General features: G+C 49.4%; 1 long non-coding RNA gene across 1 annotated transcript; it reads left to right on the top strand.

Annotated features, from left to right (window-relative positions):
* Positions 1-1,521: 1,521 nt before the first annotated feature.
* On the top strand, positions 1,522-4,205 carry LOC107537484 (uncharacterized). The gene is made up of 3 exons (XR_001603229.2): positions 1,522-1,712; positions 3,492-3,595; positions 3,894-4,205. It is a non-coding gene; the product is annotated as an uncharacterized LOC107537484 (long non-coding RNA).
* The last annotated feature ends 11,655 nt before the right edge of the window (positions 4,206-15,860 follow it).

Genomic DNA, 15,860 nt, shown 5'->3' with positions numbered 1-15,860 from the left:
AAACCAATTCTTTCCTTCCACACGAGCACCTGTCCCTTAGCTGACCATCACAATGACTCCCAGTCCTTGCTAATGTGCCCTTATCTGAGTTCCTCCACATTCCTGGTCACCCCCCATTTTGACTGCATCTCCCTCTTGGGAGAATATGAGTTATAAACAGAAGAGCCATGTGAGCTCAGCCCTTGATATCAATAGAAAGTCTCCAGTACAACCATCCGTTTGTAGATCATACAGTAGGTTAGGTGAATCAGGACCAAAGCCTTATGGGTAACCTGCAGCACTGGCATCCACAAAGTCATGGTTAATCTAGAAAGCCTGAAATCCCACTTTCATAGTAGGTGGCTGTCCATCTCCAAGACAGCCTGTTGCTGAGTGGTAAGGTCTTTGACCTTAACCTCTGAGTCCCCCCACATGTATCTTCAGCATGGGTTTCACATATGTTCACCTGACTTGGCCTGTTCTAAAAATTCCCACAAGGCCTCTGATAGATCAGAACCTTCTGGGGGGAATGTCATTTTGGTCCAAATACAGGCTCTTCCTTCGCCACATAGCTCAAGTGACAGTGTTCCTGTAATATGTGGCTGCAACCTTTCATGAGGTAATGTGATACTTGTTAATCATGCATTCTATACGTGTGATATCTAAATAGTGCTCTACAGGAGATTAAAAGGAGAGGAAGGCTAGAGAACAGGCTGGGTGTGCTTATCTATTAGCAATATTAGGAGTCAGAATGATTCATGTGTCCAACAGATTCCCCTGTGTCTGGCTCCAAGCTTGGTTGTGTAGTACAAAGACAAATAAGTTGCATTCTATCAGATATGATCCAGAGAGAGTGTGAGGGCAATTACCCATTCCCCTGTTTAAGAAAAGCCATGGCACTTCAGTGTTCGTACCAGATAGGAAATATCTAGGAGAAGCGGATGCCTTTGAGGCCTCCCTCACGTTGGGCTTTCTCGGGCCTGTGATGTTGCCACCATCATATTGATGCCTTGAAGTCCTGTGAGATACCCAGTGAAGACATGGGCTCCTTCTCTTCAGGCGGTACCAGTAAAACAAAGATGGATCATTCAGTTAAATCTTTAACAAAGGTTCATACTTAACAAGAAGCCAATCATAATATCATTACTTAGATAGCTTGACCAACTTTTACCTCTGTGATCTTAGGCAAGTCATTTCACCTTTCTGTATCCAAAGTTCATATTAAAACTAAGAATTATAGTATTGACCACACTGGGCTGTTTTGAGAACGACAGAACAAGCTAGGTGCCAAAAGAATTGCCTATAATTACAGAACCGCCGTAATCCTGCTTCCATGGAAGGCCTGCTCCAGAATCCACCATAACTGGCAGTCTATTTTTATACTGTAGGCATTATCCAAGCCCACACCTCCTAACGCAGGGCCCAAAAATGACACTCTCACCCTTCTCATCTCTTAAAATGCAATCTTTAATTTGCTTCACATTTTTTCTCCAAAGTATTAACAAATATGTTAACTGTCTCCATAAAATTTTACAGACCTCTTCTCTATTAAGTGTTGGATTTAGAGTCAGAAGACCCGGTTTTGAATTCTATCTCCTCCTCATTAACTGTGGGATCTGAATCAACTGGCTTCTGCTCTCGGGAAAGGAGCCCTGTCCCTACTTGCAAAGATGGAGAAGGACCTGTTGATGGTGAGACAATGACGCCTGCCTCAGAAGCTCCTTAGGAGGATGGTATGAGCGATGATTTGATCATGGTTACAATGTTTAAACTGTAGAGTCCCCATTAGGTTTATTGGGGGTGGGGATCAGAGTTCATGGCATGGAGAAGTGGCTCAAGGTCACCGACAATCAGACTGCGCCCACAAATGTCAAATTGGGACACTTTCAATGGAGTGAGCGCCTGTGCAAATCTGGTCCAGCTTCAAGGTGAAGTTCGCATCTGCCCTCTAGACCAAGGGAGAAAACACACTGATTTTATCATATATGCCTTCAACAGCAGTGCATTCCACAGTGGCAAGGCCTCACTGTTTATAGCCTTTTACAATCTAGAATGATCTTAGCGATACTCTACTTTGAAAGCTTCCTATAATCATGAGGCTATTGATGCTCAGAGTGACTACATAGCCTCACCCAGGGAAAGAGTGGTACATGTGCTCCCCAGGCCAGTGCTCTGAGTTTCATGGAACTGTTGCATAAATAAGTCACCTTCCTCATGCCATGAATTCTTTCATATTTCATATAGAATTTCCTGTGACTTGATAAGATAGTTTGCTCAGGGTATTAGGTGGGCATTCAGGAGTTATTCCAATTCTTCAAACCCTACATTAGTGGAAAACCCATGGGCAGAAAGAGGCCCAACATCTCTACCTCTGTCTGAGTTTACTGTGATGGACAGACATCCCTCCACAAAAGAGCAGTAGTTAAGCTCTTAATTAACAGACTATCTTAAGTTTCCTTTGGCTAGGGGAAATAAATTGGGGGATTTATTGAAGAGCTCCTGGGGTATCTCACAAAATTGATGTAACAGTTGAACAGCCAAAACTTGGCAAAGGAGATAAAAGAGGCTCTGGGGATTTCCTCAGTAGAAGCTGAAGGCCGTAAAACTGGACTTTAGAGCAATGTTGTCCAATATAATAGACATTAGCTCTTATATTTAAACTAAATTAAAATAAACATAATGAAGTCAAATTAAAAATTCAGTTCCTCAGTCACAGTAGCCACATGTGGCTAGTGCCTACAATGTTGGGCAGTGCAACCTCTAGAACATCCCATCACGTGAGAAAGTTCTGCAGAGCACTGCTCTAGATTGAGGCCCTTAGTATGCGTCTATCCACAGGAACCCCAGACAGACTCTGTCTACATTCTGGAACAATCAGCTATTATCAGGGAGGGCAGAATCATTTAATACAGGCCTGGCTGTCTCCTTGACTGGCGTGGGGATATAAGGGATCCTTCTTAAAAAAAGGGTGTGGTCATGTCACCACCTAGACTCATCACACAGGGTTATCTTGGGTGTCTTAACATTATATTGTGTAAAGTCTCCCAGAACTTTCCACAAGCCCAGAAGCCTGGGAAATAGAGAAATGCTCCACCCAAGACTACAGAACAGGGAGTGATAGACTCAGGGTTACAACCCACTTCCTGTCTCTTGTTTGTTACATTCTTGATGCCTTCTTTCACATTCCTCTTTTTAAAACCTGATGCATTAGGAAGGGTACTTATATTTATCTTCCCATCGTTCATTTTGGACAGTGTTCTTGAAACACCGTAATAACTACCAACCCTCAGTAAGAAGTCCCACTGGGCACGTTAATAAGAACAAAAGACAAACCCAGAGAGCACTTCTATGTGTCTTCATCCTGCCGTGTAACCTGTCATAGCTTGGGCTGTGTACCCCCAGAGCATTCGCACGAGTATCAAAGAAACTGAACACACAAATCTAATTATTGGAGTCGTTTTTACATCACCTGGCAAGATAAAGTAATCCCTGAAACATCTGTTTATCCTCAGGAGTCGTAGCTGCAGGACAAAACTGTCATTGGTATCTGCACCCGTGGATCTGTATGGATTGACCATGAAATCCTTGACTCAAGTTGATGTGTTTGCATATCTAGGTAAGTGGCCTGAGGGATTTACAGTTCCTCCTAGAGTTTATAAAACTTATTTTCTAGGGTTTCCCACAGTGTCTAGCATCTTCTGTCTCATACGCAATTTAAAACGGGGTTCATAGGTTTTACCCGGGAGATTGTTACAAAGACAGGGTCTCAGGTCCCACCCCAAGCCTACTGGATCATCTCCTGTATTTTAAAAAGATCTTCGGGTGATTCACATGAACACTAAAATTTGATGCTCAGGAAAAATGTCTAACCCAGAGAAGCTCACCAACCCTCTGTCTGCTCACCTTCTTTTCAGATAACGGTGGTGGCTCCAAATTGAAACGCAGTAGACCTGACTCTCTTAAATAAAAGGGTGAGTCTGCCTCACACTATCCCTATGCTATATTTCATTGTCAAACATCAAGAATCATGCCATTAATTAACTTGGAAAACAAAATTACTTTAAGTGACTGAATGCAGGTTCATTCTGGAGATTAACACCAGCAGTGCCAGGAACGATGACTTCCTGAGACCTTCCCACTGCCACACAAAGGAAGTGATTCTTGAAAAAAGTAACAGCCCTGGTAGAACTGCCTCTCATTTGCACTCATGTAGGAAGTTGCCAAATGTTGGCACTCACCCATTCCATCACAATGTTACCTTCTGTCCATAATTAAAATATACGATGGCTGCTCCATTAGCCCTGCCCTGACGCTAATCCAGGCACCGGGAATTCCCCTGCTAAAACCCCTCTGTGAGTGGGTCTTATCCCATGGAAGCCGCGATAGGCCTTGTGTGCATATCATGTTTCTGGAAACGCTCATGGAGAGGCCAGGAATCGTCGAAGCTGAACTTCTATTACAGATCCCTCCACTCTGAACACAAGCTGCTTTCCATGTCTTTTCAGCAATATCTGAACATTTCTTTGATCAAGGGAAAGATTGGAAGTTGGGGAAAAAAGAGTTCATTCCAGCCCTATGTATATTTAAAACAAAAATAACAGCATGGGACTAGTCATCCCTTTGAGTAACTTCTGGTTCCTGCCTATATTTTTAATTTGGGTTCAGCAAGGGGAGAACTTCCAGCTCTTTCTTTGGGGGGCCCAGGAACCTCCCTGGGGGCTTCTGGACTTGTCCACTCCAGCTCCTGTAAATCATCTTGTTCTTTGGAGACAGGAACCTGCCTATTGCTATTCACTAAGTTCCAAGAGAGGAAGGAAAGGCCTAGGGTCACACAAAGGCAAACACATGACCCTTCCCTGTATCAGCCCCAATCCTCATTTTTACAGCATGGCCCAGTGTGACCATCACCACACCCCATGAGACAGGCAAGTCCGACACCCTTAGTTTCATTCTGTAGAAGAGCAAACGGTTGAGGCTCAGAGAGAAAGAGGGGACCAGGAGGTCCCCTCTCAGCTTTCTGGGAGGCCCTGGTTTGAATGATCCCACCCCTGGAAAAATGTCTGACCTCCAGAACATGTCACACCCCTGTCCCTTCATCCCGCATTCCAGGGTGAGGCTGTGCTGAAGGAGGCGGAGTCTTTGTGCCAATGGGCCCTGCAGGCAGGGCTCCAGGGAATGGTGCTGTGGCATAGCCACCGAGCCTGGAACTCAATTATTTAAGGTGTGAACTTGATCTTCTAGGCTGCAGATCTCCTTTTAAACTCACACACATATGGCCTGCTTGACCACTAATACATGGTGCGACCTTCAAAGCAAATCCCCACAAATGGAAGTTGCTTTTAAATTATTCAGAAATATGACAAAACCCATCATCACTCCCCAGCCCTGAGGCGCCCGGGGACCCAGCAGCAGTTCAGGCATTTACGCCTAAGCCTCCTAGGCCAGGGCCGCTGGGCAAGAACATGGACAGATGCCCAGGTTTCCTCTGCGGCCGGCCCAGGACTACACCCACCCCCGGGGGTCTGCGCCTCTGTCTGCTGCATGCCGGGAAGACAAGGGTTTTCAACGGGAACTGTGAGGCCAGGGAACCCACACGCACGGTATTTAAGAAGCAGACTAAGAATGAAAGATCACTAGGCTACTATCCATACTCTACTCTACCATCGAAAAGATAAACCCGTTTGCCCCGCTGCTTTCAGCCACTGGCTGTGATTTTCACGGTGATGGCTGGACACTGTGCCCTCATTATTACAGCCTTCTTCAGCCACTCCGTCTGTTCTGAGCACTTAGTTTCTACCAAACCCTGTACTGGACACTAGGGCGGCCAAGAGGAACATCAGCAGCCCCTTCCCTGAAAGAGACAAGCCACACCCACCTCTTGTGTGGGACACTAAAAAATAATAGCTGGCGGTGGCCCAGGTTACTGTGGGCTGCGCAGCCCAAGCAGACTTACAGTGGCCCGTGCTCTGGCCACCCCAACATCCCACTATAAAGACATAACCATGGAATATTCTAGGAACATAGAGGAGCGCCCCAAATGGCGATGGACAGAGGTCTGCATGGGAGGCTCTTCTGGGCTAGTCCCCCAGAAGAGCAGTGCGGGACCACCTCCAGGATTCTGTCCTCTGACTGCCTCCCGCCACACACCCTGGGCAGGCTGTCCTGGAGGGCAGAGGCACACAGGTCAGGAAGGGTGGGTAGGGTACAGGGCACTGTTTCAATGGGAATCTCCCAAAGTGGGAGAGTGTTTTTCATCCCAGTTTTGAAGGAGCTAAAGGGCTCAAAAAGAACAGTCCATGGGGGCCAAAAGCTGGAGGCTGCCCTGCAGCATCAGGCTGCCTGGGGCCTGTGGGCGGAGGGCGTGGATGAGCAGGAGGAGGAGCCCGCCTGCCCCTGAGGGGCCATCTCCAGCAGCCACAGGTGGGGCCTGCACCTCACGGGGCTGGGGGAGACCGCAGCCCTCCTCTCCCGGTCAGAGCAAACGCTGAGGTCCACGTGTTCCGTAAACGGGAACTCCTGGCACAGCAGGTCTGTACCGCGCTCTGAGCGAGCGTGAAAGAGCCGGCTGACCGTTTGAGGTCGTGGGCGCCATCCCTGGGGGAGATGCGGACAGTGTGACACAGAAGCCCGAGGAAGAAGTCGGGGCCTGAGGAGGGCACAGGGAAGGTGGTGACAGGGCGGAGAGGCAGCCGTGGGAGAGGAGGGAGCGCCGCCTCCCCCGCCCCACTGGTAAGGCTTCGCAAAAGTGAGCCAGGGTGCAGGGCGGCAGCTGCGGGTAGACCTGCCTGGGCTCCAGAGGAAATGAGACAAAAGTACAAACTGAGACCCAGGAGGGAGAAGTGGGAGGGTGGGGATCGGGGCACAGAGCAGCCAGGCCTACCTGAGCCATTCTCACGGAGACATCGCCCAAGCAACGAGCCTGCGGAGCTAGAGTCCACCTACGCGTCACTTAGTGGGTTTGTGCCCACTGCGCCTGGGTGAGCCCCCTTTCCAATATTGGGGGGCCCGAGCTCATGCATTCTCTGTTGAAACTTCCAACGACACTGGGGAACCTGGAGCCCGCAGGTGGGCTCTGACAGCACGGAACCTTGCCAAGCCCACCCGCCCAGGAGCACACCAGGGCCCGCTCCTCTGCTGGGCCGGGCTCCAAGGGAGAACCATGAGGGGGCGACAGTGTCCCTGTGTGCCCCAAGCCTAATGCTGAGCCCACCCTGCATACGGATGCTGTTCTAGCTGGAGCCAGTCTCCCTCATGGAGAGCAAAACGTATACCTTGGTGGCCTCACCCATGTCCTAGTCCCAAATCAGCCGCCTTCCCTCCCCAACCTGCCGACCTCACCTGACACACCTGTGGGTAGTCCAAGTCTGTGCGCCCACCTCTATCACATGGTATGTCCTCGGCACTGCCAGAACTGGCAGTGCCAGCAGAGGTGAGATGCTCTTTCCATGTGACCGTTTTTAGACACCGCCTCCACCCCACACATGGGGACTTCTCTCCTTAGGAGACACGGAGACCAAGGCTATGCGGCTGCGTCCCCATTCAGAGACACACACGCTGGTTTAAATGCCACCCCTCACATGTATTGTAAGACTCGGGACAGTTCCCTTGGGGGTGAAAACAGTGCCATGAGAGCTACTGAAGTAAATTCTTATCACGGCACGTGACGACCTACTGTGCGTGCAGCCTCCCTGTGTCTGTCCCGCCCAGACTGGGAGGAAATGTCAAGTATAATTCCTGAATCTTTAGCTTGGAAAGTCGGGCCAGGAAGTGCAGCAAATATAGTGCACATGGCATATCAGGTGGGAAGCTAAAAAATGTCAGGCTCTGAAGCCATGAATTATTTTCCTTCTGTTTCCTCAAATGAGTAGAAGCCCATCTGCGTGTGGCTTTCCTAAGGCAGCGTGCTGAGAACAGTTGCCACCCCAGTCTGTCCCCCTCCCTGGAGCCTCCTTGACATCATCTGAAGCAGCATGGAGTACACACGGGTCAGAAAACCAGTAAAGGTTTCATCAGCCCTGGCAAGACCTTGAACCCCTCTCTTCATACCCAGCCCGACTGCACGTCTCTTCTTCCCTCACTAAGAACACACGCCTTCATGCCTCACCCAGAGAAAGCAAGATCGAAGTCCGCACCAGCTCCCTAGTGGCTCACCAAGCTGCCCATAGCGGGTGTTAGGAAGAGGGGGAGAGGGCATTTTCCTGCTATCCCTATTACCGTGCAGGGTGAGGCTCAGCCGGGCGTAACAGTTATAATCAGTGACTGTTTAATCAGCCACCACAGGACACGCCTTTGGGGAAACCCAGACACGTTAGCGGGAAAGGCCGTTAGAGCTCAGGCGGCTGAACTACAGAGCGTCGGAGCAGTGGTAGACTCCTTAGAAAAAAAGGCAATCTGGTTGTCCCGTTTCAAAGACATCAAAACCAAGTCCCAGACAAAAAGGTGTGCCCTGTAATTGTTTACACACACGCCCCAAGAACCAGTTACCTGTAGTAGGCTCCTTCAGTCTGTTGCCCAGACCCTCTTTCCCAAGTGGGCTTAACTATCCCCCGGCTGCTGTGAACGCTAGTTGCTCACAGCTGCGACCTTCTCTGGAGAATCGCCCTTGACTGTTGGGAGCCCATGACAGTAGTGGGCTGAGAGGTCATCCCCACGCTGTGCCCACCACCGTGGCAGCACATAGCCAATGAATGACTGAGCCATTGGGCCCCAAAGCTCAGACCCCCTACTTCATGATGGGACAACTTTCCAGAGCTCCCCACGAGATCAGGCTAAAACAGGGCTCCATTTGAGAAAACGCCCTTCCTTAGCTTGTTTTTATTTGCCCTGTTCTACTTTCTTTCAGTCATTGTTTCCTAAAAAGACTCCTTCAATAATAAGTGACTCCCACAAGAGTCATCCCGGTCTCAGGCTCCACTTCTAGGGAACCTATCCTAACATACTGTCTAAGGAAGGAGGGAGGACATCACAGAGGCAAAAGTCATTGGGAGTGGACACTGAAATCTTTGCTTCGCAACTCTTCCCTGGATACTATACTAGAATGGCTTATAGGTTCCCAAAATAAGACCTCAGTGCTGCTTAAACCCAATGGGGCTTTAAAGACATCTGGTCAACCCCTTCATTCTAGCAGTGGGATGGCCAGCACCCAGTGAGGGGAAGCAACTTACCAGATCACACAAAATTGGAAACCAGATCTATTCCCCACAAATAATAGATAATAGTACAGTCAGACCAAAGACATATTCCCATTCCTACTATGGAGTGTACATCGCCAGCTGCAGCCTAGGTGGGCGGATTCTCTGTAGTGGAAGAGGGGTTGGTGCTCACAGGCTTGACAGATTCTGATCTGGCTGCTCTCCTACTTGTAAACTACTGCTCTTAGAATGAAAGCCGTGCTCTTTGCTCTTAGGGACTTTCACATGGCATGCCCTCCAACCTTTGTGCTTGACATCCATGCACCCCTCATTTACAAGCATGCTGTACTCTTACTGGTCGATACTAGGACATATGTAGAATTACCAGATAAAATACAAATGTCCAGTTAAACACAAATTTCAGATAAACAACATATTCATTTTGGTATAAGTATGTCCCAAATATGGCGTGGGGCATACTTACACTAAAAAAGTAGTTGTTTATCTAATGTGGCATATTGTTTACTTCCTCTGCCTGAAATTCCCTACCCCGCAGAGTCCTGAAAAGCTCCACATCCCCCGAAACCAGCTCAAATGGAACCTCTTACAGATGGCTTTCTCTCCTGAAATAGTCACTCTCTCCTTAGGGGCAGAGTGCCCTGGGCTCTGCTCAGCTAGAGGACCACTGTTGCAGTGTTGTAATGTGTTATCAGGAATGCTCTCAATGCTGGCTCCCCAGGAACCACAGGGCGTGTGCTTCCGTTGAGACATTTATTCATGCTCGCATGTGTGCTTTCATTTATTCAATAGATAGGTACTTGGCATCTCCGTGTCTAGCACACGTGGGTATAGGATTTACACATCAGTAAATAAAATAGATATATGGCCTGCCATGGTAGGGCTTGCACCCCGTGGGCGAGGAAGGTGTTGGACAAGTAAGTAGTTGATTTTAAATTATTATTAGTCCTACAGGAGAAGCAAACTAGGTACTTTGACAAAGAACAATGGAGGTGGATAGCTAGACAGTGGACAGGGAAGGCCTTTTAGGAAGAGAGCATTTTTAACTAGAACCTGAAGGATAAGTAGCAGGTTGTACGAAGAGCAGAGGAAAGGAGTTTTCATTAAGAAAGCACAGCCTGTGAGGAGGGCCAAAGGCCAGAAAAAGCTTGTCATGTTGGAACTCAGAGGAACTGAGTAGACAACAGGGACAAGAAGCCTAAGTATGGAGCCATAAGTAATGGCCAGATCATACAGGACCTTACCAACTAGGTTAAGGAGGTTATTTAAAGTAAAGTGGGATGCTGTTAAAGGGTCTTAACCAGAGAAATGACACAAACAGATGTGTATGATTGAAAGATCACACTTACTGCTATGAGCCTCTTTCATCTTTGATCTCACGTTCACAGTGAATGCACTTAATAAATATATCTTACTAAATGCTTGTTAAATAAAAGAGTCTCTTCCCTCATTTGACCCTTGCTTCCCTCATCTGTAACAGGACTGTTGGAGCTTCATCCTGACATTCTTTCATCCAGGTAGGCCGGTGTCTCCCTATTTACATGTCCCCACTGTTAGGAAAGTCACCAGAGAGGAATTTCAAACTCTCGGAATGCCTGTTTCTTGGGAAGGAGCTCTGGTCTACAGGCAGAATTGAGATATAACAGAGCAAACTTTTACCAAGTAGCATGTTGGCTTTTAAATTAAATGTCAGCACTGGTTTTCCACTGGGAATGTGGCCCAGGCTTCTGGAAGGCAAGTTCTGATCAACAACATAGGCCACCCCCAGGATGGGGCAAGAGAGACACTGCCTCCAGGAGACCTGGGGGCTGGCAGCATACCCACTCCCAGCCTGCTTATGCCAGGACATGGGTGGCCCATCCAGGTGTGTGTGCGCGTGTGTGCACGCACACGTGTGACCAGTGGTGGGCAGGACGGAATCTTCCCATGGTTATGAAGGTGACAGAGGGGTGAGTGAAGAGCTCCCACCCCCTTCCCCAGAGTCTACCCTCTTCGACCAGTGAAGGACCCGCACTGAAGATCTCACAGGGATCTTCCTTTGAGCATCTGACTCAGATGCCAAGAAAGTTGTTAAGCTCCAAGGTTGGGGGAGGGAAAGAAGAAATGGGGAGGGACAGTTTCCTTCCCTCCTTTTATTTATTCTTCCTGGCTGGGATTTTTCTAGACTTAGTAAAGTCTATCTCCCTTATCTCAGGATGCAAGAGTCTCTAAAACTGCCCCCAATATCTCTGAGGTTTTACAACCTACTGCTCCCTTTCTCTTTCTCAACCCACCTCTTCCCCAAAACACCTTACAGTGCTGTCAAGCTCAAGTGCCCTTTGCTGGAAAAGCTCTCTCCCATTTTTTCCCAGCTCCAAAATATTAAATTTCCAAGCACCTCCCTAAATGCCAGGGTTTCTGGCCCACCCTGTCCTTCCTGTACACCACTGGGAAGGTTGAGCACACCCTCCCCTGAGCACCCACTGCCCTGCATCCAGACCTTCCTCATGCCGTGGCTGTTGTCCACCTCCTGCTGCAGGCAATTCCATCCTACCATGGAGATCAGCTCCTTTAAGAACCAGAAATACCAGCCTTCCCTCTCTGAATGCCGCGCAAGGTCAAGCCCGCTACTGGAGGAAGGAGAAAGAGGAGGCAGGGAGCAAGACCTGGTGACTAGTATTTGCACAAGCATCTCATTTCATTTTCACAATGACCCTGTGTGATGGATTCTATTATCCACATTTTTCAGATGGAAAATCTGAGGTTCAGAGAGGTTAAGCAAAACCCCCAACCACCTAGGTATTAGGTGGCACAGCCTGAATTTAAGTCCAAGCCCATCAAACTCCAATGCTGATGCCCTCCCGTGCAGTGCAGTCAAGTCTACCCCAAACAAAGCTATTTAACTTCTTAAGAATATTTGCCTCCCTTTCCCATCTGCAACATACTCTTCTTCTGCACATTCTGCAAAGATCACTTGTACCCACATCTCACACCTCTCCCCAGCCCTTCCCTGAAATCTGGTGTTTAATGGGAGCACGCTTGCTAAGCCTCCTGCAAACACTACAGAAATGTTGGCACCGTTTGGATTCCAAGGGACCAGATTGGACCAGAGGCACCAGAGCGGACTCCACCTGCCACAAGAGCGATGAGACATTTCAGTCCTCACTCGTTTGACGACCTCATTTGGAACATTCGCAGTCTCGGCGAAGGCAAATATCATAGCCACGAGCAAGGATTTCTCTTCGTGCCCTTCTCCACAGGCCAGAAGTGGTTAACTATAGCAAGAAGCCTACTTCTGGTTGCCCGCCGCCAAAAAACAAAGTCTGCTTTGTAAGGCTGAGATACGTTTCACGGTCAGGCCTCTAGTCTCTTCCCTCTGCTCTTCCAGGCCACCCACAGGTGGGCTCTGACCAGGCGGAGGACCAAGAAGGTCCCTGTCCCAGGACCTTGGCATGAACGCAAGTGCTAGACTCCTGGTGGTGCCATTTCCTCTACCTGGAATTGCCTCCCGCCTGCGTTTCCTTGGGAAGAACTTTCCACCCTCCAAGAGCCATCTCACCAATGACCCTCTCTTGAGCTTTATCTGAATCCCTCTGACTCCTTCAGCAGAACAAATCACTTTCAAATGTGATGAGAACACAGCATCTTGTACAAGCCTCTAATTGTCATTCACTCAGCAAATCCGAATGCACCACCTACTATGCCCCAGGCACTGTGTGTGGCTGTGGGGAAACAGCGATGGACCGAGAAACCAAACACCTTCCTTCACCAAGTGATGTTCTAGTGCACAAACTGCCCCGTCATGTGAGGCTCCTCCAATGCACTGTTTGTACCACCAGCAAGAAACCTTAATTCCCAGCTTTGTGTCTCCAGAACAAAGCATGGCGCCCAGCACTTGGTAGACACCTGATCAATGTCTTTATAGTCAACTGGGGAAGACATATGTCACCACTTGTCAGGAAGCCAGGATGCCTGGCTCTGCCACAGTCAACCTGTATGATCTCAGACCAAAACCAGTTCCCACTCTCAGGCATAGTTTCCTTGCTGAATTTGAAAGCCAGGGAGGAGATGCTCTCAGAGGTTACGTAAAGCAATCCGCTGCAAATGAACTATATAATCCACAGTATGCTTTTCACAGCAGAGGGGAAAATATTACAAGCTCTGGGCAGATCCTAACTGGATGTGGACCCACAGCTACCAGGAACTCCTGAAGTCTCAGCCAGTTCCTTCTGATCCTGAGCCCTGGCAATGTGATAGCCCATCTGCAGATCAATCCCATTGATCTCGCTCTGTAATAAAGCCACTTCCCGACAGACCACAGCTCGGAGGTGCCTGCTGGGGTTTCCTGCCACTCTGTGTGGCTGTGTCTCTATCTTCATGCGGAGACTGAGGGTGTGCGAGGCGTGTCTTGGCCATGACGGTCCGACCCTCTCTGTGTTAATGGTGTGACACTAATATTTCTTCCTTCACATCTGTGTATAACAAAATAGTTATAGAAGAAAAACCTGAAATCTCTCCAACCCATCACCCAGACGCATGCCATTTACCTCCTGAGAGGGTGGAGACAAGCACATCTTGGTGGATGCTGTGAACAGGACAGGAGAGCCCCTTACAGTCTTTTCCCCTCACCTGGAAAGGTCAATGGGTTTTGACCTTGAAGACGGTGAATGTGTACGGAAAACCTTCCCAGGCTGAAAAAGGAGGAATGCCCACACGGGGAGGAGTGCTAGACGCCACGCTGCCACTCCACGCTGGCCTCAGGGGGCGCTGTTTCCCCCTGTATACTCCCGGGTTCAGATTTGGACACAGGGCCCTCCCCTTAATTCTTTGTGGTGCAACTGAAGTAGAGCTGGAACCTTCAACTCAGATTGAAGATTTAGGGACAACAAAGGGAAATAAACTCGTCGGATCACATAAACGTTGAAAATTAGGTCACTGACTCAGGAGATCTGACTTCATCTCTGGGTTTTTTTATGACATCTCCTTTCTAGCCCTGGGTTTGCCTTTGAAACCACAGCACCCAGGAGCCCACAGCCTGACGTTTGCCCTCTTGGAAGTCTCAACTCAAGGGACTGAGTCTCAGAAAAAAAGCCAGAGTTCCCTCCCCCGCGTGGCCAGAGGCTCACTTAGTAAGATCCAGACTTCTCTCTGAGGGACAGAAACTCCCGCTGGGCACCTGTCTCCTCTAGGGATGGACCTCAGTCCTACTTCATGGCCTCATCAAGATGGTCAGAGGAGAATCTAGTCCAGTAAGGTCAACGTCCACCTGCCTGACAGGTGACAGATCTGTGTGGTTTCAGAAAGCTGTGTTTTGCAATTTTGCACAACCAGTTGCTTATTGGACATTCTCTCCGGCTTGTCAAACTCAATTCGTGATCATACCCTAATCCTGGACCCCAAATGTGCCCACCCCCAGCATTCCCTGCTGCACAGGGCACCAGACACCTAGTAGCCAAGCACATAAGCTGTATTCAACCTTTCCCTGCCCCCTCTCTTGCCAAGCCCTGGTGACATCACCCTTGCAATGTCACAACTGCCCTCGCTCTCCACCTCCAGCGCTTTGTGCTCTTTCACACCACTGTCACCTCATCCCTGAACTGCTGGAACATCCTCCTGGCGGGTCCCTTTTGCTCTGGGCCTCTTCTTTTCTGAGCAGCTGGCTCTTGCTATGCAGCTCCCTGAGAATAAGCTCAGGTCTTGCTCCCCTGCCTCGACCTCCCCAGAAGCTGCCCACTGTCACGCAAGCAAAGGTTCTGTTCTCAAGGGTCTTACCAAGTGTCCCACAGGCTGATAGCATAATGCAGAAGGAGGGCTTCCCAGGGAGGAAAATACATTTGGGAGCCCTGGCCGGGGGGCCCAGTTGGTTGGAGCGTAGTCCCGCACACCACAAAGGTTGCAGGTTGGATTCCCGTTCAGGGTACATACCTAGGTTGCGGGTTCAATCCTCAGTCGTGGCGTGTACGGGAGGCAACCGATCAATGCAAAGATTTAATAAGTAGAATTTATTTCCCTTCAAATCAGTGCCCAGGTATAGATACAGATGTATCGCACATACAAGTGCTTTAAACAGTAGCCCCTCGTCACCCCCAGGGCGCCTGAGCTTTTACTGTTGGCCACACACCTATCACAGGGCCGGTCTCCCTGTAATGCCCCAGCCCGAGACACAACGGGGCACCCTCTGCTCCCTCCCCGTGGCATGATGCCAGACCCTGGCACCTTTGCCCAGGCTCGTCCCTCCCCTCAGGCTGACTGTCCCCCAATCCAGTGCCTGTGTGCCCAAATCCCTCTCTCCCTCAAAGCTCAGTTCAAATGGCACCCCCTTTATAAAGCCTTCCAGATTCTCGCCTCTCCTCCAGGACCCCCAAAGCTCCCTCTCGCCCCCTCGCTTTAGAGCAGCCTCCTTCCTTCTTAGGCGAACACCCTCAGGCCTGCCTTCCAGTCACACATGCCCTTGACTTTCTCATTCGCACTGCAAACTCCTTGATGGCTGTTGAAACTCGTTCATCCCCTTTGCTGACTGCCACAGTGATTGACACAGTGACACTAAACACATACTGGCCAGGTGAGCAGAGTCATCTCAAGAACCCTCTGCAGTGACCATGCCCTGCCCATATATTTGAATTCCACTCTGTTGCTGCACGAACACTGGGGCTGCCTCTCAATAGGTAGAAAGGTGGATGCTTCGCACCCCGGCGTCCGCCACAGTGCCTGGGGGGCAGGATGGCCGTGGCAACACGGGCACGTTGAGCGCAG

Source organism: Miniopterus natalensis, chromosome 18, assembly GCF_054644295.1.
Source record: "Miniopterus natalensis isolate mMinNat1 chromosome 18, mMinNat1.hap1, whole genome shotgun sequence".
Taxonomy (NCBI): domain Eukaryota; kingdom Metazoa; phylum Chordata; class Mammalia; order Chiroptera; family Miniopteridae; genus Miniopterus; species Miniopterus natalensis.
This window is presented reverse-complemented; position numbering and strand designations above follow the sequence as displayed.